Source organism: Tursiops truncatus, chromosome 13 (assembly GCF_011762595.2).
Source record: "Tursiops truncatus isolate mTurTru1 chromosome 13, mTurTru1.mat.Y, whole genome shotgun sequence".
Taxonomy (NCBI): domain Eukaryota; kingdom Metazoa; phylum Chordata; class Mammalia; order Artiodactyla; family Delphinidae; genus Tursiops; species Tursiops truncatus.
In genome coordinates this window covers 63960938-63987907 of record NC_047046.1, presented here as the reverse complement: position 1 = coordinate 63987907, position 26970 = coordinate 63960938, and the positions used below count along the sequence as shown (strand labels likewise).

Below are 26970 nucleotides of genomic sequence, written 5' to 3'. Positions count from 1 at the left end.
CTCAGCTTCCTTATCGGTCCAGAGCGTGCCTCTCACAGCCTGATCGGCTGGCGACGCAGAAAGCTGCAGAGTTACCGAAAGACGGCTTGGTGTCACCCGCTCCCTCGGCCTGAGCCATTGTAAAGGGTGTGCACGGTTCTCCCCTTCCTCCCCTCGTCTGCTCGTGACCTCAGAGACGTGACATTCCTGGGAGGCCTGTTCCAGTAGCCAAGGCTCTCCTGGGCAGATGGTGTGTGCAGGTAGACAGGTGTGGGGACACAGAGGAACAGAGATCGGGAAGGCTCAGGCCCTGTGGCAGGAGAAGGGACACTGGGGACACCAGCAGGTGGGCTGGCCCACAGAGCCACCGGGAGGACGTGTTCCCCCACACAGATGGGGCCTGTGACGTGCCTCTCTGACTTCCAGGGTGGCGACTGGAGGCGCCCTGGGCTCCCGCTGGGCGGGGTCTGGAGTGAGAACTTCAGAGCCAGAGTTGGCTGCATTCCTCTGAAATCCCTGGCCTTGGAGAAAGAGAGCTGCCGGTCACGTCCTCCCCTGCATGTCTGCCTCTCCGGAGAGAGCTGGCCCCGGCCCCTGGCGGCTGAGCCCGCCCCTCCAGCTCCCGGCGCTTTCTCAGTCTTTCAGGAAACGTCTCCAGGCCTGGTGGGGTGTGTGTATGGGGGTGGGGGTGGGGGTGGGGAGGGGGTGGGCAGGGGGTGGCTGAGCTGAGCCCAGGCCAAAGGGCTCTGCGGGGTGTCCTGTGGGACTTGGCAGCCTGCTCCTTGGTGACCCAAGCCTGTGGGTCGTCCCTTCCCCACAACACCCCCCGTGAGCTCAGGGTTCCAGAAGCAGCCTTCTACTCCTGAGGCCATGAGCGACACCTTCGCAGCTCCCCCTCGCCATGAGATCTTTGTTCACTGTCCCCGTGGGCTTAAAACTTCCTCTATATTTAATTCTGGCCAAGTGACCCTGGGCAAGCAACTTCCCCGGTCTGGGTCTCGGAAAGGGAGGGGCTGGACTCCCAGGCCCCGGGTCCTTAGCTTCAGCCTTTCATCCTTGGGAAAGGTGGCTCATCCTTCACGGCTCACCTCTTCAACAGGACCATGAGACCCTTGGGGCAGGAAGTGCCTTCATTCCATTTCTGCCCCCTCCCAGACGTCTAGGAGACAGCCCTGGGCACGGAAGGAGTTTCACAGATGCGAACTATACCCGGTTCCGCTTTGTCATTGCTGGTCTGCTGCCAACCCAGCTGAAGACTTTCTTGCCCTCTGAATCCCCTGGAGCATCACTGAGTGTCACAGTCCCAGGGCTCTCACCAGATACAGCCATGTGTATATGTGTCTTCTTTTCCCTACCAGATTAGGAGTTCTAACTCAACCCAAGCAACAAGACAGATCCTGGTGTTCTGTTGGTGGAATGTACCTTATCAGTAGATTGCGTTTAACCTTACAACAGCCCCATGCCAGTGGCACTGTCATTATCCGCATTTAACAGAAGAGAAATCCAGGCCACAGGGAGGATAAAAGTATCCTGCCCAAGGTCATGAGCTTGTAGTGGCAAAGCTGACATTGGAAGCCCAGGGGTCAGGCTCTAGCATCTACACTCAAACACTGCCCTACAGTCTAATGGGTCTCTCACTATAATGTCTAGTCTTCCCAACAGAGCTTTAAGCTTCTTGACAGCAAAAATCAGTCCTTGATCTATACTTGTTGTTCGTCTTTCTCAAGACGTCTTTGGATATTTCAGGTTCTTTGTGATTCCAGGTACATTTTGGAATCAGCTTGTCGGTTTCTACTAAAAAGCCTGCTGGGATTTTGATTGGGACTGTGTTGAATCTATAGATCAATTTGGGAAGAACTGACATTTTAGCAATACTGAGTCTTTCAATCCATGAACATGGTACAAGCCTGATTTATATTTGATTGTATCTCCAAGTCCTTCACATGGGGCTAGACCCATGGCATTAGTGCACATGAGATAAATTGAATGGAAACACAAATTCTTTTCACTATTTCCCCTGAAACCAAGCAGGACCCTGTGGGACTTCTGGGCATGGAAGCCCTTCTGTGTCCCCCATTTCTTGTTTGTAGGGAACAGACTCCAGCCTCCATGATCTTCCCTGAGTTCCAAAGGGCAGGTTCGAACAGTTGCTAATAAGGGAAGGGAGGGGATGCAGAGACAAGGGAAGAGCAGTTAAGAGACAATAGTGCAGCTTTGGGGTGGGGTCCTGGTTCCACCTCAAGGGATACATAGAACAATATCTTTGAGCTCTTCTATAGAACTAAAACCCCCAACAAATGGAAGACACTGATGACCTGATGAAGCATCCTTCATTCCAGAGAGAAGGTCACAGTTCTGATAACCTCAAGAACCAGAAAAGCTCATCAGGAGCCCACCTGATCAGGAGCCCAGATTAAAGGATCGCCAGCCCTGCGCACACCCCTGCCCTTGAACCACTGCTATAAAACTCCTCCCCAAATCCCCCCAGCTTGAGACACACAGTTCTGAGGGCATTAGCCTGCTGTGTCCTCCTTTGCCTGGCAAAGCAATAAAGCTATTCTTTTCTACTTCACCCAAAACTCAGAGATTCAACTCGGCACCGGTGCACAGAGGCCGAGTTTTCGGCATCACCCCAAGCAAAACCCAGATGAGTCACTGTCAGCCTTATGAGCAGGTACTGAGGGTCAGTACTATACTAAGCCCTTTACATATATTACCTCATTTAATCCCCCAGGGACCCTATGGAGTATTATTACCATCCCCACTTTACCAGCAAGGAAACGGAGGCTTAAAGAGACTCAGAAATTCATCCCAGGTCAGACAACTAGTAAAGGAGAGTTGGGGTTTGAGCCCAGGCCTGCTGGACTCCCTACTCCACGCTATCACCTACCACATTATAAGAAAATAAAACCCAGTGAATATATCTCCAAACCCAAAGAAAATGATCTGGGGCTTCTCACTGGTTCGGTACTCCCTGCTAAGGAGGGGGCTGCAGAAGTAATGGAGGGAAGGTCCACGTGACTCTGCTGCGGGAGGACGAGGGTCTGCGGCCCAGAAGCACCCCACCCACCCCCGCATGCACACACCCACTCCCTGCCACCTCTGCCATGCTCAGCACAGCGCATGTCCTCCTGAGTCTGCCCAGGGTCTCCCAGGCTGAGGGGCCTACTGCGAGAGGGTGGGCAGGGGGCTCTCTTGGCATCACTATCTAGGCTCCTTCATGGTCTATCCTGAAGGCATCATGCTTGCATTTATCTCAGCCTTCCTAGCAGCCGTGTCCACCTTGGGCCTGCACCTCCTGGGAAATCATGAGTTCATCCCCATCCTGTGCAACAGAACAAGTGGTTTCCTTTTAATTTCCCTATAGTGACCTGTCCAAGGGTGACCCCTGAGCCTCTCTGTTCCGGGATTTACGGTGATGGTGATGAGGTCTATATTCTCTCCCTATTGCAGTCACATCTCTGCCTCTCCCAGACTCAGGAATCTTATCTACAAAGGCTATCGCTGTACTTTCTGGCTGTTCCCACTGCTCCCCCTGACCTCCTTCAGCTCCATGAATTCTTCCTGGCAACGTGGTCACGGAAGGGCAGGTGTGCAGGCAGGCAGGGCGGAAGTGCTCCAGGCGTGGTCCTGAGATGCTCAGGACAATGGGAGGAACAGGGTCCCAGGACTTACTGCTGGCACTGACGTTGATTTACAGGCAAGGACACTGAGGCCAGGGGGGAGTGACAGCTCACTCACTCTTCTTCAGAGTATGGGGCACAGCAGGACCCAGAACGCAGCATCCTGAGTCCTGGCTGAAGCCTTGGTGTCTGTCCCTCCTCAGGGGGCAGAAATGTGGTTTATACATGAGGCCCTCAGAGTGAGGCTCTGTCCCCAGTGTCAGGGTGCCCTGGTAACTAAGCAGGTTCCAAACCTTCCTGACCTTCCTCCTGGAAAGAGACAAAAGTTAAAACCTCAGGTTTGGGACTTCCCTGGTGGTGCAGTGGTTACGAATCCAGCTGCCAATGTAGGGGACACGGGTTCGAGCCCTGGTCTGGGAAGATCCCACCTGCCGCAGAGCAACTAAGCCCGTGTGCCACAACTACTGAGCCCGTGCGCCTAAAGCCCGTGCTCTGCAACAAGAGAAGCCACTGCAATGAGAAGCCCGCGCACCGCAACGAAGAGCAGCCCTGGCTCACCACAACTAGAGAAAGCCCACGTACAGCAACGAAGACCCAGCACAGCCATAAATAAATAATAAATAAATAAATAAATAAATAAATAAATTTATATTAAAAAAAACCAAAACAACTCAGGTTTCTCCTCCCCAACCTAAACGTCAGAGGGTCAGGCATCCAGTTGTCCCCTGTGGGTGTTATCACTTGGAGATTTTGCAAAGGGGGAGCTCCTGGCTCAAGGTCCAAGAAGCTGCTTTCCCAGAGCAGCATGTCATGCGCAGGAGCGTCTGGCTCTCCCCTCACCTGCTGAGATCCTCCCCTTCAGGAGAGGCGATCAAGACAAATATCCCAAAGCACGCAAGCGGGCCTCCCAGCCCTCAGCTTCCCCAACCTTTCTGCTTTGCCAAGCCCCTCCAGGGCGGTGTGTGGGGAGTGGGAGACGGTGGAGGGAGCGGGGGTGGGGACAGAGGAAATACCATTTATAGCGGGAGACCTTCATCTAAACTGCAAACCGTTCTTTGGGAGAAAAGTAGACAGCCAGACAGCGTGCAGCCAGACGCATGCTGCCTGGGAGATGGAATGCGTAACGTGGCAACACAGACACACATACAAGCATGAACACACACGTGTGTAAACACTCACACACACACGCATGTGCATGCATATATGCGCACACACACAGACACCCTCCCGCCCCCCGCCCCTTCTTTCTTCCCAGGAGGGACAGAACTCAACCAGGAGAGGAGAGGAGAACCGAGGGGCTTATGGTGACCTCTTGTTGCCACACCTGGTTTGGGGGCAGCTGTGTTTAAGGCCCCTTGAGTGGAGGCATCCAAGGGCTGGAGTTAGGCTGCACAGCCCCAAGTATAAAACCACCCTGTAGACAGATAATGACCTGGGAAAAGCCTCACAGTTTTGCTTTTCTGAGAGATATGGGCCCCTTCTCTCCTTTCCTTCCTTCCTTTTGATACTTAAGATGTGAACCGATGTGGCCACGGTCCATGCCATCTGGGCCCCCCTCCTCTGCCCACCCCTCACAAACAGTAAGGACCGGGATGGGGGCAGATCTCAAGCATCTGTCTCTTGCTGGTACCCCTCACAGCTGCTGCCGGAGAGCCAGTGAAAAGCCCTGCTGTTATCCTGACCCCAGCCCCGCCTCTGCCTCAATAGTCTGGAGGCCCCCAAACAAAGTCCCATCTCCAGGGCCCCTCCCAGGCCACTGGCTAAACCATATGGATGGGCTGTGGTCCCCAGCAGGACACAGACTGACAGGGTACGAGAAGGGAGATTTACTGCAGTGCGCGGAGGAGAGGGACTCCCGGTCATCCAGTCTACCCCCTGCCCCCAGAAGAAGGCTTTTATAGAGTCAGCGGTTGTGGGGTGGAGGTGGCAATGGTCATGGTGGAGAGAGGAGGAAAGGCCCCTTGGGCTGGTTTGGGGTGAGGCCGAGGAGGGAAGACAGCTGGGCTGGGTCCTTCCTCTCCCTTCAGCGTTCCAGGCTTGGACTCTCTGTCCCAGGAATTCTGCTCTTCTAGCTAAGAGTAGGTAAGGTCAAAGGAGAAACACTGACTTAGGAGGGCACCTTGCACTGATTCAGGCGCACGCCCCTCTAGTTCCTGCTCAGCACTGGAAAACTGCATAATGACAGCAGTAATCCTTAGCACATCTGGGATTTATTGAGTGTCTACTATGTGCCGGGCACTGCTTTAAATCCTTCCATGCAGTGTCTCATTTTATTCTCATAACGACTCTACCATCATCCCCATCATGCAGATGAGGAACCAGAGAGAAAACCATCAGGTCCCTTGTCCAAAGTCGCCTGGCCTGTGAGCTCTGGAGCTGGGATTTGAACTGAGGCAGGAACATAGCTCCTGAGTCTAGCTAGGCTCTTACGATGCTCACTGCTGGGCCCGGGAGGCCCTGTAAGCATCTGCTCAAGTATTAGGTTCAAGCAGAGCCAGATGGCCCCCCAGTCCCCAGTATCGGGGTCAATTCTGCCCCGTGAGGGGGGCTGGAGAGAGACCTTAGGCCTGCAGCCCCTCCCAAACACCAGAAACTCCCCTTCTCTCCAACCTACGTCAACTTGCTCACTCACCCCCTCATTCCCTCCCCCCATACCCCCATGCTGTGTGGTGTTTGCACAGGTATATCCAGTCCTGCAAAGGAGGAACAGGCTTTAGAACAAGGGAGAACCTCAAAGATCACGAATAAGCTATTCAAACTCTCTGAGCCTCAGCTTCTTCATTCATAAAAGCTGGCAGGGTTGCTGTGAGAATGATCTTAACCCATAACGTCTAAGTGCGATGCCCGGGGCTATGGTTCTCAAGCTTGACTGCAAGGTGCGCTCACCTGGGGAGAGCTGAACAATGCTGGTGCTCGGGCCCCACCCCCCAGAGATGGTGATTCAATTGGTCAGGGGTGCGGCCTGGGCCCTGGCATGTCCAGAGCTCCCAGGTGTGGCCAAGGTACATGGTAGAAACTTGGTAAAGGGCAGCTGCCCCTGATACGGACACCGAGATCACAGTTAGTTCATGGCAAAGCCAATGAACCACAGCCTGGTTCTGAGTCCCAGGCAGTCTCTTCAGAACCCCCCCCAGTTCCTCCCCCTGAGTTTGGATTTTGGGGATGCTCGCTTTTGAAAGCCTTTTACTCTCCTCGATGACCTGATGATTGGGCCAGGCTCCTTGTCCATTTCAGAGGAGCGTGAACTATCTGCGGGGGGATGGGTTTCTGCAGGTGGTGGATGTGTGCACGGGGGGAAATCCTCCCCCCTCCCGCCTGGAGGTGCCTGGAGCCCCCTCGGAGTGCGGGCAGCAGTGGAGGGGCTTCAGGGTGCATCAAGACCACTTCATGAAAGGGCAAGTCAGCTTTTGCTTTTTGCAAGTTATGTTCCTAATTTTGTAGTTACTTAAAGCAACCTTAGCTGAGTTCAGGTTTGGAGCCCTGCAAGAATGAGAATATCAATAATCTATGAGCTCTTTCTGCATTTCTGTGAGGTTTAATCATAAAAGAGAAGGAGGGAGGAAAAGGAGGGAGGAAGGAGGCAGCGAAGAAGGAAGAAGTGAAGGAAAGAAAAGAGAAAAGAGATCCACCCCAAGGTCTGAGGAACTGAAGGCAAAGCCACCCAGTGTGGAAACCTGATGCTCACAAGCGAATGGCTGAGGGCTGAGGGCTGGTCTCTTTGGGGTTTGGTGATCAGGAAGGATGGGAGATACTGGAGGCGAGCACTTCTGAGAGTGAGGACGACGGTGCGGCTTTCCCAGAGCACGTATGTGAGAGTTTGTACACACACACACGCACGCGCACGCTTGCTCTGCCCAAGCTCCCTGTGCTTTTTGGGCTGATGCATGTTAAACAAAGGAGGTCCCTGCAGCCTCCTTAGGGAAACATGCCGTGTCCCTCTTTCTTGCTTCTTATCTTCCAAGCCCCCTCGTCCCCAATGCGCGCTTCCCTCCAGTAACACCACCTCCGTTTTCCTTGCACACGATTCTCTCCTGCTTTTTACTTTACGCATGCTCGTCTGTTTGCCTAGAAGATGTCCCTCTACACACACTTGTTCATCGGGAAGCTCCCACCCAGCCACTGAGTGTCTCTTCCTCTGAGCGCCAGCCTCCAGTGCCCCCCGCCCGTGCATTCTTCCTTCCCCAGCCGCTCAGGCGGTCTGCTCAGGCCTCTAGTACAGCACTCAGCACACCGGTTGGCAGTTCCCCGTTTATGTGTGTGCGTCGCCCGTCAGATTATGAGGAACCCAACGGCGGCAGAGGGTCTCTCCCATTTTTCCACTAGCACGCTGCCTGGCATGTAGCAGATGCTCAGCTAATAAATGAATGACTCTCTGGTGTGGAAAAGGCCACCGATCAGTCCGCACATGAAGTTATGTAAGACGCACAGAGGGTGCGTAAGAGAGAAAGCGTGCAAGCCCCCACACGGGGGCAGTGGGGGTCGGGCAGCTGGGAGTGTGTGCTGCCCTGGTGACTGAGGTCAACGTTCAAGAGGGCAGGGGTCAACGTGCTGCACTCGGCTGCAGGCGGCCCGCGGCGGGCAGGCAGCTGGGACACTGAATTCCCATCGAGTGGGAGGAAGTATCCCCAGACAAGAGAACAGAGCGGGGAGGCTGGGCTGGGCTGCAGACCCAAGCTGTGAAGCCACCGGTTAGTGCTGGGCTGAGACCCGCAGTCCCAGGTTCGGGAGTGCCCTGGCCCTGCTCTCCACGCTGCACCGCACTCACTCATCAATTTCTCCCACCCAAGGGGCCTTGTAGGCCGGGGCTGCCCGGGCCTGGGGACAGCCGGGTACCCAGGTGACCTGTGCTGATTTGGATACCAACCAGGGCCCTGGGCCTGGGCGCCAGGATTTCTTGGACCTGTGAAATTTGAGGGTTGCCAGTGTTTTATTTTGTTAAGGATGTTTTTAAAAGAGTTTTCATCCATCATTTCATAAAAGAGAGGACAATTTAATGCCAAGATAGTAGGAAGGATGCAGTCTCAGAATAACGGCCAGTCCTTCCCGGACAGGGCAGTCGGCAGCTGTTCAAGTCACGCCATATGTAACGCACGCTGCTGCGGCCCGTGGTGCAGACCAGCTTACGCTGCTGCGGCCCGTGGTGCAGACCAGCTTACGCTGCTGCGGCCCGTGGTGCAGACCAGCTTACGCTGCTGCGGCCCGTGGTGCAGACCAGCTTTGGCTTGAGGCCTGGCACCCAGGAACCGCTCAGTTAAGGCTCTCCCAGCCGGTACTCGTATCTTAACAGGCCTCCTTCCACTCCCTCTTCCGGGCCGAGGCACGGAGTGGCCTTTTAGACCTGGGAAAGGAGGGCAGCACAGTGAGTGCGTGACTCAATAATGGGTTAGGACACGGGACAGGTGAACGTCAACTGGGGAAAAAGGAGAAAACCCTTTGTAATCTGGGGTGTGCTGGGAAGGCGGGCCTGGGCAGGGGAGAAGCGTGTACCCAGCAAAGCTCCCCACTTCCCAATCCTTCCCCGGGTGGCTCTGGTTCCCCAAATTGGGCAGCATGGTGGCCAATGGAGGAGGGGTACGGCAGCTGCCCTGGGCCACAGGCGCCGGGCATTCCTCCTCTAAGCTCCCCATGCATCCCCAGCCCCGTTTGCAAGCCACAGGGAGCCAAGGAGTCTGTGTGGCCCCGACAACTCAGTCTGGAGGCCCCAGGAGGGAACCCAAGCCTGAGGTGAGGGGGAGCCGCTCTCCCATGCCAGCCCCAGGAGCTGCCTCCTGCAGCTTCCCAGAGCCCCTGGCATCTGACCTGTGGCCCTCCGGGTGCCCCGAGGGCCTGGGATCCAGCCAAGGAAGGAAAAGCTGAATGCCGAGAGGGCCTTGGGGGTGGGTGGTGTTCATGCCCCCCGGGTGCTTGCTGCGAGCTTTAAATAGCTCAGCTTCTCTCAGCCTAGCAGCCCTGTCAGCCCTGCCAGCTCCTTCTTGCACTTTCCACACCAGAGACGGCTGATTTCCAGGTCAGGATGGGGAGGGGGTAAGGGGACAGAGTGACCTGGCTGTCCTGGGCAGTGGAGGTTAGGAAAGGAAAGCAGAGTTCCCCCTTGTCCCTCTGTGCTCTGTTGGACTTTAGCCTCCAGGCCAGGCAAGTGCCCAGAGCCCCTGATGGGTAAGGGCTTCACACAGCTTTCCTGTCTCCTGGGAGAAGTGGGTGCCCAACCCAGGCCCCCTTCTACTTGGCAAACCTGTGACCAAGCCCCACACCCGCAGACAGCCTCTGCCGCCTCCCTTCCTGCCCCGGGTCCAGCTCCCGCAGGGCCCACTCTTGGCGGGGCTATGACCTACCGCTGTCCCCAAACTCCCCCGTAACTCCCCTCCTCCCGGCTGCTCCCCGCCAGGTTCCTCTAGTCCCGGCCTTTCTTCAGCAGCCCTGACATTCACAAACCAGTCTAACCATCACAACTGCTTTTGTTTATGTGGCACTTTACAGTTTACAAACTATTTTCACGTCCTTATTTCATAAGAGATTTCTGACCACCCTGAGCAATATGCAAGGCAGATATAAATACTCCCCATTTTACAGCCAACAAGACTGAGAGCCAGAAATATTAGGGGATGTATCCAAGTTCATATGTCAAGTTACTGATACAATCGAGACTGAAACCCAGGCCTTAACCATTTGCACTGCCTGAGGAATGTTCCCTCTTGCCACCCCCTTCCCCCCTTGCTGCTCTTTGGCAAGAGGGAACACGGAGGAACATTGACAGGAACATAAGACAAGGGGGAGGGGAGGGCAGGGCCACATGTCTTCTCTCCCAGGCCCTGAACCCTGCTGCTGGCTCCATAGGTCACTTTCACAACCCAGGACAAAAATCTCCCTAGATATGGCCTCAGACCGCCTGGCTCCAGCCACCCTCGCCGGCAGACGCAGACGCGCACAGACACACAGAGCACGGGCTGTTATCTCTCCTCTCCAGCCCGTTTCCTACACTTCTCACACAGCAGATTTCTTCCAGCCTGGCTGTCTCTCCCAGTCACCACCCATAGCCACTGGCCCCTGGGGCCCGGCCAAGTCCCCTAGACGGTGACGCTGAGTCCCTGCTATCAGACAGTCGCCTCTGCCCTCCCAGCCGCCGCCCCCAGAGTTCCCTGGAAATGTCCCTTCTGCAGGCCCGGCCCCCACTGCGACGCACGGCTTTGTCTGCACACACAGCTGACTTGTGTTTGCAGGGACAGACAGGGGCCGGTGCTGGGGCCGGAGCCAGGAGGCGCTGGGAGGGTACAGCAGACGGGGAAAACACGAAGTCCAGAGAACACACTGTCGCAAGCAAGCCCTTTGGGGTCAGTTGGGAGCCTGACAAAAGCAGGGGGCTCGCAAAGCCAGAGGCTCCTTGAAGGCAGGGATGGGGGTCTCCACAAACGTCGATTGTCTGGTCTGAGTACCTGAAAGCTGTGCTAGCCAGAAAGGATGTGATGACAGAGGGGGGGCCGGGGACAGAAGGAAGGGACAGAAGGGGCTCGAGCCTACCTGCACTCCTGTCCCTCAAGCCCCACCTCGGCACTCTGCCCCCTAGGTGCACGGAGGGGCTCTAGAGTTGCTTGCCCCAGTACAGCTCTCATTCCGACCAGCTCTCAAGAGGGCTGCCTCTTCTGTCGGGGCTGGAGGGAGAGGAACATGGGGCAGCTGGTGCAGTGTGCCAACCTACCATGTTTTTGAACTTCCCTTTTATCAGGCGGAGGCGCCACAGTGTGTGTACGGCAGCACCACGTTTGCAGGGAGGGGATGCGTGTGAACCCCAGGCTGCAGAGGCACGCGTGGGAACGCGCTGTATTAAGTGTGGCTCGCCTTCCTGCAGCCCCCCTTCTGACCTTTTCCGTTTTGAACGCTGGGCTACTTAACCCGATTCTGAAATGAAGCCGCAGCTGCTGAAATGCATAGGGGTCATCATAAATCAAGTTGTACGGGTGGGGGCGGGGGAGTTAAAAAAAAAAAAGACCAGGCATGGCAGCAGCGTCAAAGAAGCCTTTTCACAGCGTGGCTCCTTCTCCGGGGTGACACTCTGGGCTGGGTGCCGGGGAAACCTTAGAAGGGCTCCTTCGGGATTGAGCAACCCGTCTGCCCCGGCTTACACCCCAGGGTCCTCACTTAATAATTTAGAGCTTTAGAAACAAGACAGCATGTAGGCGTGCGCTCTCCCTCTCTTCTTCCTTTTTACTTTGCAAGCCTGATGTCCTGATCTCTTGGGCTTGGTGAGCAGTGAGGAAGGGACCAGTTAAAAGTGTCACCACCCCTTCCTCTGGTCTAGAGGTGATGGAGGTGCGAAGTCTCATGTGAGACACGATCCGCTAACTCGGGCTCCCGTGGCCGGGACCTGTCATAGGAGATTCAAGCTGCCCCGGACAGCGGGGCTGCGAACCAAGGGGCGCTCACAGACGCCCATGTGCCCTACAGGGCACCAGCGGCGCCCACTCACCGGGAGCCATTGTAACCCAGAGCCTGGGCCTCCAGCCCCTGGGGCCGCCAAGTGGAGCAAATCAAACCGAATTGAGCTCTCTCTGCCTTTTTTCGTGAATTATGAGGGTGATGGGCTGGAAACCAGGGGGTGGGATGGCCACAGAGGAGAAGCCAGGGCCAGCTGGGACAGCCTGGTGGAGAAGGACACCCCTGCCCCCTGGCCCCACTGTGACAGGTGGGGAGCAGCAGACCCCAAGTACCCACGGAGCACTGGCTTGGAAACTGTCTCCAGATGCTTTCAGCCGACGACAATGGGGAGATTACCCAGCCACTGTTCCCTCTGCAGGGGAGGAGGCCCTGATCAAGTCATCTAAAAGGCATCTTCTTATCTTGTTTCCCCCCCACCTGCCTTCTACCTTCTACCTGGCCCTACCCCACCCCCAGTACAAATACCCTTCTGGCCAACAGAGGCACCAGGCAGCAGCAGGTTCTGAGGAGGGCGCAGGGCGCCAGGGGACTGGGGTCCAGTTCCGCTTCTGTCCCTGACTGGCTGTATGACTTCAGGTGTGCTTCTGGCACCTTCTTTACCCATGTGTAGAATGGGACTAATAATGCCCACCTCGCAAAAGTCTAATGGGCACTTGGGGTGCACAGTAAGTGCCTGCAAAGTGACTGCCCGGCTGAAACGAGCTCTCAGCCAGACCCCTGGCAGGAGCCTTCAGACACTATGCTGGCCTGTCCTGGAGGTCTGGAAAGGACCCCAAGACAGAGGTTTCTGGTCTCAGGGATGGGAGCCACACGGGCTGGAAACTGCAACACTGGAGGGTGGCTTTGTGGAAGAGTCACCGTCAGATGGCTCACATCTTCTCTGTGGGACAAAGCACAGGAGGCCAAGATGCTGGGTTGGACTGGGAGGGGCCTGCAGGCAGGTGAGGCCAGCCTTGCACACTGGCGCCCCCTGCAGGCTGCTCTGCCCGCCAGGCGGCCACTGACTCCAGACACCCAACCAGGAGGGGGGGCAGGAGTGGCCAGGACTGCAGACCCCTCCAGGCAGGGAGCGTCTGCTCTTCACTGGTCAACCCACCAACAGCAGTGGGCAATTAACAGGCACTGTCTGTACGCCCCACAGGTCTGCTTTAGAATAACAAAGAGCTGAAAGGGACCTATGAAGTCACTTCTTCTACCCCCCTCCCCCCCTTATTTTATGGGCAAGGAAGCCACCAGAAGGGTGGAAGGACTGGCCTGTGGTCACTCGGCTAGGGAAAGGCAGGGCTGGAGCAGCAGCCTGGAATGCTGCAGCCCAGGCGCCTCCTGTACTGCCCCTTCGAGTCCCCTACTTCTGAGCAGTACCCCGTCTTCTCTTCCTGCCCCTAGTCAGCCCTCAAATGTTTCCCAGGCTCTCTCCATCCTTGACCCACACGCACACAACCTTCATAAGCCCAAGGCACCCGAGGGACTGTGGGAGCAGAACAGGAGGAGCCGTGAGCCTTGCTGCCCGGTGGGGAGACTGACCACGCCCCTGGACCACATGAGGGCACTGAGGCCCAGAGCCAGGCAAGATGCTGGCTTCAGACTTCCTGTCTCCTGCCGTACCCCTTGAGGCAGGCCAGAAAAAATGTGCTGGGGGAGGAGGGATGGGGCTTGTGCAGCGGAGGTTGCTTTGTGAATCTGCCCAGCCCCAGGCATCCCATGTAGCCCTGCTTCTGGTTCCCTGCAGGCTGTACGGCTTCTGCTGGAGGAAGGGGCCCTATGACAGCACCGGCACTGCAGGCTGGGTGTGGATAAGTGTGTGGAGGGCATCCACCTCCACACGGCTCTTGGGGGCAGCTGACCCATAAAGAGGGGCTGAGTGGGTCACTCGAGGTGGGCACCTGGACCTGCCCTCTCCCATGAAGCGCTGAAAGGGTCAGGAAAGGGAGGGTCTCTCGGCCTTGAATGCCAGCCCCCATACTACCCGTCTCAGTGAAACCCTGGTATCTGGAGCCCGCCAGCAGGTTGGACTGGGCCCCAGAGGCGGTGGCCCTCCCTGCCTCCTGCCCAAGACTGACCGAGGCCCAGTGCTGGCAGGGAGCTCCCTAATCTTAAGGTAGAAGTTTTAGTTCTGGCTTAAAACAATCTTGGCCTGCAATGGTGAGAAGCTAGTGCCAGCAAATGAATGGGCCACAGTGGTGACTGTGACCTGGGGTCATGGCCTGGCCGGGCAGCTTTACACCAGGGCTTGCTGACACTTGCAGAGCCCCCTGCTGCTGCCTGGACACCCTCGGCCAGGCTGGCGTGTACACCTATCTCATCCCACCACGCGGTCTGCACAGTTGTGCCCCCCCGGCCCCCAACTGCTTCCACCCACAAGCCTTTGCTAAATTGGCTCCTTCCTCCTATTTTCCTCTGTCCACCCAAAGCCTGCCTCTTCTTTCATGCTGCCTCCTCCTGGAAGCCTTCCTCAGATGCCAGTACTTAAAGGGCTTGCCCCCTCCTCCGACTTGCTTAAACCGCTCTCTGGTTTAGCTGGCCTTGCCCCTCCAGTAGGCCTCTAAGTATCTGGTAGAGGCCAGTGGCCCCTGCTTTACTGGGATTTAACAGTGCTGAGCACAGGGCACCCAGAGGGCCTCAACGTCAGTTCCAGGGCCCCTGTGAGAGCTTTCCTTGTGGCCGGATCCCAGGGCTAGCCATAGTGTTGCATCTAAACCCCAAACCCTAGCATGACTCTGGGGCCCCTGGGCTTGTGGAAGAAGGTCTGTGTGGGGCCTCTCCTAGGAACCTTGAATGAATGGGATTTGTCAAAGGTAAAAGGAAAAATATGTTTATATGAAATTCAGAAACTCCTCTTGGAGGAGGGGCCTTAAGAGGACACAGACCAAATGATGTGTATCTCAGTGGATTTTAACAATTGTTATGTCTGTAGAGTAAGCAGGTGTAGGGGACAGGTATTATTACCCCCATTTAATGGAAGAGTAAGTGAAGGGCAGCCGGACTGCGAGGTCTGCCCAAAGTCGCCAGCTGACGTGCCAGAACCAGGGTTAGGAGGTAGATGTTGGACTCTGTGCTTTGTCAATGATTTCTTATGCAACACAGCAGGACGTCATTAAGAGCAAGTCTCTGGGGCCTGCAGGCTGAATTCCAGGTGACTCTGCGTCCAACCCCCGCGAGATACTATTCTAATCAGACTTTTTTCAACACTCAGAGTAATGCAATGACTGTCATCTAACGGGGTCAATGGCAAGTGTGAGTCCAGTATGTGGAGCTCCGATTGACATGAAGCTGCTCAAGAATGCACTTACTCCAATTATAGATGGATATTCCTAAGCTGGAGCTGGAGCCCAGCCATCCCTGAATACCACCTAGGCTCCTCCCTCCTTTGGTATCGCCCCTGCTCAGCGGAGGAGCTGGGAGGTGGGGGCACTACAGGAGAGCGTGGTGGCCCTCGAGCCCTCTCTGCTTAGCCTTCTGGGTGCGAGGAGTCTGGCCGTGCACATACATAGTGGTACAACGTCTCTGGAATATGCTTGGTCCTAGCTAGGCAATGTCAAGAGTGGGATGATTTGGGGGGCGAGGGGCTTCCTCAAGGGGGAGGGCTGGGGGGCCATCCCGGGGGGAGGGGCGGGCTGCTTTTGGCTGGGCATATCAGTCTCCACGTTTCTTAGTGGCCTGAAGCTTTTCTCCCTCTGTGAACTGGGCTCTGGAAGGTCACCAAAGGGTCAAGTGAAGCCGATTCCCTGCAGGTCACAATCTGCTCCCCTGAAGGGGCCGCCCACCCTCTCCCTGGCACTGCTGGCTTGAACTGGGGTTGAGGTGGGGCCAGGAAGGGGCTGGCGTTCTTCCCTGGAGACTCAGCATGCCAGGCATTAAGCAGTAGGGGATGGAGGGTCTGTGGGTGCGCAGGGAGCCCTGCTTCTGAACTTTGGGTTCCAAGGGCAGATTCCCTGGGTTGATGGTTCTCAGGCTGCAGCAAGAGCTCCTGGGCTGGAAGGTGACCTCAAGGGGCCACACAGTCCAGCCCCGGCTTCCTGGTCGAGGGTCACAACGTCTCCTGGACAGACATGCCCCCAGACATGAAAGGTCTAGAATGAGAAGAAACTAGGAACTGGGCGTAACTGGGTTTGGATTGCTCACATGATGCCAGTGGGCTGAGGAGTAACTGAGGCACAGATGAACTCCCACCTGCACCCTTGCATCACACTCTGCAACCTGAGATGCCTGGTGACCTCTTAGCTGTCATCTGGAGGGGGGAGCTGGGAAGACTTCTGTCCGCTTAAATCGATCTCTTCTTTATCTAGAGGAGACGGAACCCAGCCACCCTGAAAGCAGTGAGTTCAAGACAAGTGTGGCTGGGGACTTCCCTGGTGGTGCAGTGGTTAAGAATCTGCCTGCCAGTGCAGGGGACACGGGTTCGAGCCCTGGTCCGGGAAGATCCCACATGCCGCGGAGCAACTAAGCCCGTGTGCCACAACTACTGAGCCTGTGCTCTAGAGCCCGCGCGCCACAACTACTGAAGCCCACGCGCCTAGAGCCCGTGCTTTGCAACAAGAGAAGCCACGGCAATGAGAAGCCCGCGCACCGCAACCGAGTAGCCCCCGCTCACCGCAACTAGAGAAAGCCCGCGCGCGGCAACGAACACCCGGTGCAGCCAAAAATTAAAAAAAAAAAAAAGTTTCCATCCCCCAACTCCCTTTGCCTCACCGCTACACTCACTGACTTCTCATAAATCACTGTGATTCATGGCAGGCACCCAGAGCGCAGTATGGGCAAAGAAAGGAGGGGGAGAGGCCCACAGCAGTGTGGAGGGGGCGTCGAGGCAGCGGTGGGAGGGCACACGGTGTGATTCCCGTTCATTCTCCCCCTAGGTGGCCGGCAGGCCATGTGCTCAGTGCCGGCTTTGAAACCTAGGCTGTGTGCCCTCGGCTGGGAAGCCTCAGTTCAGAGATGCCCACTGACTTACTCTTGCAGCTTTTGGAGACTGTTGTGGCCCCTGCAGAAGGAAGGGGAGCAGAGGTGGAGGAGTACATCTCCCACGTCCACCCACTGTCCCTGTGGTAGCGCCCCCAGCTTCCAGCCTCTGGATCGTGGGCCAAATGCTACTGTTCCGCATACCTAGGGCCGGGAGCAGGTCCTGGGAGGAGGTGGGGAATGAGGCCTGCCACCGCAGCTGGATCTTTGAGGGGCAGGCTCTGTTTGTAGAAGAGACAACTGTGGTCACCTAAAGCCCCTGGTCCTCTATGTAACAGATTTCCAAGCATGACAGCCTATAACGCAGCACCCACGTCTTCCTAAAGCAGGGCTTTGTTAACCTTCCTGAGCCTCTAATCTCTCACCTACAATATGAATGGGTTCGATGGATAATCTATAGATCATTCAGGTCTATACTATTCTATGATTTTCAATTAACCTTAGGACACCACAGCTCAAGAACCAACAATGGCTCCTTGGTTCTACTTCATAAAGTCCAAATCCTTTTGTTCCATCTTACAGACTTCCAACTCTCCACTTCCACCCTGACCCTGGATTCCAGGTAAGGCAGCATCCTCACTGTCCTGCACTTGGGTCTTGTTTCATTACATTTTCTCATCAAAAACAACCTTCCGGAAAACAGTTGGGCAGTTCCTAAGAAGTTATATGCAGAGTTTTCATATAATCCAGCAATTCTACTTCTAGGTAGACACCCAAAATAATCGAAAGCAGGCGCTAAAACAGGTACTTGTATGTGGTGTGTTCATGGGGGCATCATTCACCATAGCCCAAAGGTGAAACAACCCAAGTGTCCATCCACGATGGAGGAACGCATAAACAAAATATGGTCTCCCCACACAATGGAACATTATCCAGCCATGAAAAGGAAGGAAATTCTGACGTGCTACCACATGAATGAACCTAGAAACCATGATGATAAATGAAATAAGCCAGACACAAAAGGACAACTGTATGATTCCACTTATATGCGGTATATGCACAGAGCACGGTGCGCGCGAGCTCACGGAAAAAGAAGGGAGAGAGGAGGTATAGCGGGGCTGGGGAGTTGTTTGGTGGCTACAGGGCTTCTGTCTGGGAAGATGGGAGGGATCTGGGGTGGATGGTGGGAGTGGTGGTGCAACGCTGTGGTTGCACTTGGTGCCACTGAGTTTTGCACTTAAAAATGGTAAAGCATGTAAATTTTATGTTGCATATATCTTACAACAATTAAAAAAAAGCCAAATAAAAAAACCAAACCAAACAAGCCAACAATGAAACTGCGCTGCCCTCTCCCCTTAACCTCTCCTGCGAGTCCGTCTCTCCCGGTGAGCCTTTCTCACTCTGCTGGGCTAGCGTCTTGAGCTGGCCTCCGAGCTCAGCGAGCATTTACAGGGAACACCAATCTCCTTGGGGCGCTGAGGACCTTGGATCCAGAGAAGGACCTTGGGCAATCACTCAAGACTATGTGCATCTCTTTGAAAGAATGACCCTCTGTGTCCCCTCCCTGCCCAGGGGCCACAGCTCTCCCTCTGTGGTGGCTGGGCGCCTCCCTAGGGAGCCAGGGACAGGGCGGTGAGCAGTTACATAACCCGCAGGGAGATTTGTTTCCATCGGCCTGGGCGGTGCCAGCTTTCCAGCGGCAGCCGCAGCAGGTAGAGGCGCCCTGTCTGGGCCGGCCGTGCCCGGGCAGGGCAGCGATGTGGCGATCTGGAGCGGCTTAGCATAGCTCAGATTCCCGGCGGCGGCTGGGGACCGGCCACTTGCTGAGCTGAGGGAAAGGAACTGTTGTCTCCTGCTGGCCTGGCTCTGGGGAGAGGGGAGGAGGAGGTGCTGGGGGTGAGCTGCCAGCCAGCCAGGGGTGACCCTCTGGGGCCCGGGACACCCGAGCTGCCTTCTCCAATAACCCACTTATCTTCAGGGCCTGCCTCGGCATGGCAGCCTCAGACAGGGGAGCGCCCGGCCAAGTCCTATCAGTGGATTTAGCAGGGAAAATGAAGACGGGGTGGGAGGTGAGGGTGTGCAGGGAAGAGGACACGGCCTGGCAAGGCACACGGGTGATGGTGAAATAATTCCTGACCAGGGTAAGTTCCTCGGCCCAGAGATGGGAGAGAGTAGGACACTGCGCGTCCCTCTGCTGTCCCAGCACCTGCCCACCAATGCGCCTTTGTCCCCATGGGCGGAAGCGCCTGGAAGCAGCCGTCTGATGCTTGCTGAATACCTGCCATGGGCAGGCTTGGTGGGGAACACAGAGAGCTCTCGGACGCAGTCTTTGCCCCCCAAGACACCTGGGGACACAGCCTCAGACAAGAAAACCCTGACTGGCAGAGGCCGCTGGCCTGGGCTCCTTCTGGGACTGACATTTTCTTTCCTCTGCTTATTTTCAGATTAAAAAATCAAAATGCTTTCTTTTTTTTTCTTTTCGAGTCACAGGCTGCTTCTGTCTCACGGGGCATTCCAAAGTTCTAGAAGGGGCCTTAGATTTAGGACTTTCGGAAGCCACGGCGCCCCCAGTAAGGCAGAAGAAGCTGACGTGAGGCATTCCAGCTGGGTCCTTGAATAAACCTCTTAACTTGGGCCAGTGCCCCACCGGCACAAACTGGGGGACGGCGAGAGGGGAGGGAGGACTGACAGAGGTGACACACGCGTGGGCTGTGCCCTGGCATGTGGAACACAGCAGGTGCTCAGTGTTTGGTGAGGGGAAGACATCAGGATTAGAAGAAAGAAGGTAAAATTCACTCATTCCAAAGCAAGTGTGGGCAACAAGTCTGGCAGGAGGCACAGGCCTCGCCTCTGGTTTGGGTCCGGTGGACTAAGGGCGTGGGTACCAGCTGGGCATCGCTGTCCCCGGCGGGGTAGCTCTACCTGCCGCAGACTCTTACGCAGGTCGAGCTCCTGTGACGGGACATGGAGGCAAGCCTGCTGGCGCCCACTGTCGGGGAATGTGTGAGCCAGCTCTGCCCGGCCCTTGCAGGGCACCGACAGCTCACAGGGTGCCACTGGAGCAACATGTTTTAGAAAGAGAGACCTTTTGCGGGCCTTCAGAATCACCTCCCATAATCTGCCCACGGGAGAGTTGCTTGCATTGCCTGCCAGTCCTCCGCTTTCTCCCTCTTGATTTCTAGCAACCCGTGGAGGGGAGCTCGGGGTGGGTACCGCCCAGGGCTTTGCTCAGGCTCTGGAATGCACAGAACAATGTGCTTCTATCCCTGAGTATGCCTGGCTTGGGCCAACAGTAAAATTAGTTTACATGCCTGGAGTGCACATCGGCTCAGTGGTGGGCGTGCAGGGGTGAAGGCGGAGCGCTGGGCCAAGGGAGAGGGTGCGAGGGGAGAGCCAGCCTCAGGAAGAACAGCTGTAAAGCTGATGGAGCCGTGGAGGTGTTTCCTCAGACACCCTCAGCTCTCTATTGGCCTGGAAAGCCGAGACTCAGACCATTGGAAGCCCAGTGGGAGTCTTATAGAAGGACGGATTTTGATATCCCCACTGATAGCTTCATGAGACGGATTCCTGGTTTTCCCAACTTTCTGACCGGTGTATTCTATTTGGGTGGCAAGGGAGCCAAGAGCTTGGGGTGCTGGACTGACCACCCCCATGACTTTGTAGCCTTGCTGAGCCACCGTCCTCATCTGCAAACGTGGGGGATGGATCCTGCCCTGGAACCCACCTCGGAGAGAGAATCTCCACATTCACCGCGTGAAAGTGCTCAGAAGAGCTGAGAAGCCCATCTCACATCAGGGAGCTCTGGTACCTGAGACTGAGGGCTCCATCCCTCCCTGCCTCAGGCACTTGCTGAGCACCTACTGTGTACATGTCATGATGCTAGGAGCCGGGGACTGATGATCACGCAGCCAGGATTCCTGCCCTCAAGGAACTTACAACTCAGAGCTGGTTAGAACACCAAGGATCAATGTTTGTTCCTCTCCTCCCTCCCTCAGTAGAAGATTGGGGTTAGGAACTCCAAATTTTGGGTAAAGAGGAACAAATGTTGGTTTTCCTGAACCTTGAGATAACCAGGAAGAACGAGGTTCCTTTTTTTTTTTAAATAAATTTATTTTTATTTATTTTATTTTTGGCTGTGTTGGGTCTTCGTTGCTCCACGGGCTTTCTCTATTTGTGGCGAGCGGGGGCTACTCTTCGTTGCGGTGCGTGGGTTTCTCATTGCAGTGGCTTCTCTTGTTGCGGAGCACGGGCTCTAGGTGCACAGGCTTCAGTAGTTGTGGCACGTGGGCTCAGCAGTTGTGGCGCGCGGGCTCTAGAGCACAGACTCAGTAGTTGTGGCGCGAGGGCTTAGTTGCTCCGCGGCATGTGGGACCTTCCCGGACCAGGGCTCTAACCCCTGTCCCCTGCATTGGCAGGCGGATTCTTCACCACTGTGCCACCAGGGAAGACCAAGGTTCCCTTTTATGAGCTGAGTTAGAGAAACAGCCCAGTCCCTTTGCCCAAGCCAGCAAATGTGGAACAAAGACGGGGACAGAGATGGCAGAAACGGGGTAAAAGTGGAGTGATGGGTCACATAAGCCCTGAAGGTGCAGCTTGTATTTTGATTCACTGATGGGGCAGCCAGACCAGGAAATCTTGAGTGCCCCTTCTGGGGCTAAAACCCACAGTTAAAATCACTCCCAGAGACCTCCCAGAGGCCCCATGGAGCCCCTTCACCAAGCAATTGAGTTCCCATGTATCAAAAGCCCCAAACACGATGCTTAATGGGTGACCCAGCTAAAAACTCTGGAGAGTTTATCCATTTTCTCGTTCCAGGTCAGGTTGTCTTCTAGAAGGTGCTGGCAGACAGCAATTTATTCTGAAACCTGGTCACATGCCAGATTCTGAATTGTGTTGTCTTTTCACAACAGCCTTGCTGTGTTTACGACTTGGTGAGGTGAGGGTTTTTTTGGTTTTTTTTTTCATCAAAAAAAGGTATTGCCTCCTTCTGTTAGATGTGTTGTTGACAACGGTTGCTAGGGAGAGCGGGGTTCAGTTACAGACACACTGATGCCTGCTCTAATAATACTTTGCTCTGCATAGCTCAGATGCAGACACCTCTTGGCTAAACAGGGCACACACATTTCAACAGAGGAGGGCTTGAACTTATACTGCCCAAGCATATTTCAGCAAAGGAGCATTCCCCGAGCCGGAGTGGAAGGCCCAGGGTGGTGACGGGGCAGTGCTGGGTGGAGGGGGCTCAGGCCTCCAATTCCTGTCATTCCAAAGGTCCCATAAAAAGAGGCACGCTCATTCTTCACCTCGCTGTGAAACCGGAGGCCCCCTCCCCTCATCGTACCACAATTCCTTGGTGAGGATCAAGCCAGAGTTTTGGTGACCTCTGTAACCCAGGGGCCACGGGCAGCCCACATTCTCCTGGAAGTCAGGACCCATCAGCGCTCATAGCCGCGTGAGTGCGGGACCCTGCAATCGTGCAGCTGGGAGCCGGGTGGAAAGAGGTGGGGTGAGGCAGGTCGGGCAGGGAAACAAATCATCTCCTCAGCTTTACTGGTGGCCTAGCCTGGCAACGCGGATTGAGAGCGAGGCCCTTTTCCTGAAACGTGATAGGCGCTTCGACAAATGTCTGAGACCAAGAAAAAGGAAAAGGACCTGGGGAACGGAGCTGAGAGCAGAGAGAAATGGGGCGGGCGGGAGAGGAGAGGCAGCCTCCACCTGGCTGACGCGGTTAGGGCGGAGGCTTCCCGGGAGGAATCTCAGGACAGCGAGGTATGTGAGAAAGGTCCCCTGAGATGGTCCAGCCCAGCTTCTCACTGCACAGACGGGAAACCGAGGCCGGGCAAGGTGACGGGATTGTCTCAGGGGCTGCCGTCTCCTGCTTTGGTGTTCTCCCACCAGCTCAGGCTCTGCATCCTTCACATCACTCAGCAAAGAGTCCAGTACCTGGTAACATCTCTTGACTGATCCACAGGCAGGGCTGTTCATAAGTGACAAGGGTGGCACAGTCAGGGCATCTCTGGAATAACTTTCTAACAGTGGTGTTCAATCTGCGGCACCACAGAATCTGCCAGAAAGGTCTTTAAAAAAGGATGCCCAGGCCCATCCCTGGAGAATCTAATTCAGTTGGTCTAGGGGGGAGCCCCTGCACCGGTATGTTTTATTGGGTTGGCCCAAAAGTTCGTTCAGTCTTAAATAAAAATAAGAGACACATTTTTCATTTTCACCAAGAACTTTATTGAACAACAGATTCACTAACCAAACGAACTTTCTGGCCAGCCCAATAAAAGCACCTCCCCATGAGATTCTGACGGACAGCTAGGCCGAGAACCAATGCCCTAAAGAAAACCTGGTGACCGGAACTCAATATTCCCAGGCTGGATCCCCCCTTCTGACATCACATCAGTAAAAGACTGTGCCTCAGTCGGCCTGTCTATGAACTTGACCCACCGCCTACAAACCATCAGCCATCCGACGTCTTAGTGCTCAAAGTGTGGTCCCTGGGCCAGAAGCATGGGCATCACCTGGGAGCTTGTTAGAAATGTAGCACCTCAGGTTCTACCCAGACCTCTTGAATCAGAACCTCTATTTAAATAAAATCCCATGTGATTCAAACACACATTCAAGTTTGAGAAGCACTGATCTAATGAAGACCCCACGCTTGGCACATAACAGACATCCGAGAAATATCTGTTTAATAAGTAGAATTTTACTTACAAGAACATTACTAAGAAAATGACCACGTCTAAGGCAAAAAGACTCAGTTTAGATGTAAAAACTGAAGATGATTTTTGAGCTGTGGATTGGTGACTGGGGTCCCCTGGGACCCCAAGGTCTCTGGCATTGTCCGTGCTCATGAGGGTAGTGCTTTTGGACGTCTTGAGATAACAGCGCTGAGTCTGCCTGGGAAGGGTGAAAGGTCTTTTGACTTTCCCCTGGGCCCACTTGCCTCTCCATGGGGGCGGCATCCCAGCTTGGCAGGCAGCGCCACACTGTGCCAAAGAGTGTCCACTACATCAGAGCCTGCCCCTCTCCTGCCGTGCTGCCAGCTCCCACTGCCGAAGCCCAGGCAGTGAAAGCGGTCGGCCAAGGAGGGCAACGTCCAAAGACAGCTGCTGGGAGCTGTGTTCATAGGCACTTCACACCCTGTCCGCTTTGCAGCCAGAATCACTAAGCCGGGTCTCAGAACTGGTACGTGGAGGCAGAGGCGGAACCTGGCCACGTGAGGGGCATCTCAGAGGCCGCCGAACCGAACCAGGGGCTGGCTGGGGATCCAGAGGCAGTGGGCCTTGAGTGCATGCAGCTGAGCGTGAACCTCAGAGGGAGAAAGCAGGGGGAAGGCGCTGGGGGCCAGGCCCAGGACTGCTGGCCAGGGCAGATATACAAATCAGGTTGGCCAGAAGATGAGAGCAGGTGAAAAACGACACCCCTGTGGGTCACAAGGAAAGTGGGGTTTGATGAGCTCTGCCCATTGCTCTCTTTTCTTGAGCCTTGTGGGTCTGGGGTGGTGAGTGGCCATGTATTATGCTGCCTAGAAAGCCTACTCCAACCCACCACCTCCTCAGCTGCAGAGGGGGTCCTGACACACACGCGGTGCTGGCTTCCTCCAGGCCTTGTGACCGGGGGTCTGCTAGGAGCTTAGGGGCAGCCTCACGCCAGCACGTTCAGCTCACCTTCCACGGGAGCCAAAGGGCTCTGAACAGTGACCCAGGAGGCCTGAGTGTCCAGCTCCAGCCCTCTCCCTCTTACACTTAAGCTGGGGCTGCAGGAGATGAAGGGGGTAGGGTCTAGGGGACATTTTGATTTCTAAATATCTGACCCACAAAGGCTGCACCCAGGCAAATGGCAGATTGGGAGTGAGGGTCCCCCTCTGCTCCAGAGACAAGTGACGCTAGCAGGACTGGGTCTCTTGGGCTGGCCCTCAAAGCCTGTCACACATGACAGACCTATCATTGAGCCCCGATATGGGGTAAGCAAGTTTCTGAGGATGAGAGGGACCCAGGACTGTTTCATGTCACTAAAAGGGCCAGGAGAGACAGAGAAAGGAAGCAGCTCACGTGGGGCCACTCACGCCCTCCCTGAGACCCCCGACTCATCTTTAGCAGCGCAAAATCATCAGGTCCACTGACCAGTGTGGAGCAGCCAGTCACTTTCCCAGCAGGAGCTGCAGAGGCCAAGCTCCAGGTGACGATGGCTGAATCAGGCCGAGAAGCCCTGTTTCCTGCCTTTCTGTTTGGTGCTCTTTCCCTGCGCTAGCGTTTGCCAAACTGTGTCTCCCAGCACACTGATTCCACAAGAAGTCATTAGCTGGGGAATGCAAAGGGGACTTCACTGAGTTGGGTGTGGCCAAACAGGTTCCCTTCCTGCTGGCCTAAGCCAGTCCACTCTGTGGCTGATGGAGAGGCGGGTGTAGGGGCCACGAAGCTCCGTTCGTGGCTGAGCATTTCCCAGGACTGATGCTCTGCTGGACACTGTGGGCAAGGCTGCTCTAACCACGGGTCACTGGAACAGAAGCCTGACCGGGGCAGGACCCTGGGTGGCCCCTGCTGCCAGCTGCCCTTCCCTCCTGGGTGCGTCTCGTCTCACGCCCTGTGTGTCTGTCCACCACTGGCTCTGGCTGGGTTACGTGGAGCTGGCAACTGTTGTCTAGAAGTCTTGCCCTATCCCGGCCCTTCTCTTGATAAAAGCCAAGGCCAAAGGCCAATCTGTCCCTGACTCCCCCGTGCCTGGCTGTACGTGGCAGACAGGCTGCTTCCCACTGTCACCCTCCACACTCTCCCAGGACATTCCGGCGAGCGAGGAACATGCCCGATGTGCAAATCCCTCAGGTAATGAGGGAATTCATCACCGGGGAGCGTGGGCAATCCAGGAATGGGAACCCGATCGGTGCCTGGAGCTGGACAGAAGCAGCCCAGGCTGGCCAGCGAGGCTCGGGTTGCACTGAGCAGTCTCCCTGGGAAGAGGAGAGGACGGCGGGGATGGAGCCCACGGGCAGCCTTCGGAGGGGGCTCCTCCCACCCTGTTCTCAGGGAAGAGAGGGAAGACTGCGAACCAGGGGGCTAAGACCAGGGCGACCATATGTCCTGGTTAACGCCTGGGGTCTCGGCCTGACTATGACTAGAGCCCCCAGTCTCAAAAGTGTCATGGTTTGGATGACCTATTATATGGTCACCCTCGTTAAGACAGACCTGCAGGTGGTTTCTTCCAGCTCTGTAATCCTACTTTCAGAACTTCTAAGCTATTGCTTTACCCTACCTGGACTGAAACTCATTTCATATCTCAACTAGCCTAAGATACAAAGCATGATTACAGATGATTTTCCACAGCCAAGTCTCCCAGGAATAGTCCCTGGGCCTGGCATGGCCACCATGCTGATGCCACCAGTTTTGGGACCAGTTCACTTGCTACCACCCATGACGAAAGAGCAGGTATAGGCCTTCAGCTCTCCACCTATGAGATCAAACAGTGCTGGGCTCAGCCTAAGTACCCATGCCCATGCCCATTACACACCCAGTAAAACCATTGCTGGACGCCGGCACCCACAGAGGAAGGAATAAAGAGGGGCGGGATTAAGTTCTCTGGGGTGGAGGCATTTAGTGGGATAGCACCAAGGAACAAGACGGCCTTTGATCTCCACGCTTCCCCTCGGCCCTAAAAGTGTTTTCAAGAAGCCCAGGCGCATCGGCAGACAGATCAAAGCTTCCCTCCTCAAGGCCCTTATGCCTTTTTCTCAGACCCATCTCAGCACCAACTACAACCAGTGCACCACCTGCAGGGTCTGGAGGGTGGTCCCGGGGAAGAGAAAGAGGAGGAAAAGAGAAGTCCACAGTAAGTGTATGTCTGCTGGGACGTGGAGAGGTCGCAGCAGAGCCTATTAAGACAACAGCCAGCCCTCCTATCATGGAAATAGAAAGAGGGAAAGGCTGGTTAAACATGAAGCACCTATAAAATTATATTGGTCCATCGTAACCATGGAGCCCTCACACAAACACACGCAAATCCGGTCACTCATCCCTCGCCCCTTGAGTGCCTTTTTATTTTCTGTAAT

The 26970-nt window shown here is 55.5% G+C and overlaps 1 protein-coding gene across 7 annotated transcripts in view; it reads right to left on the bottom strand.

Moving 5' to 3' along the window:
- Positions 1 to 26970, bottom strand: part of CTIF (cap binding complex dependent translation initiation factor) — a 308311-nt gene that overhangs the window by 67365 nt on the left and 213976 nt on the right. The window lies entirely within an intron of this gene.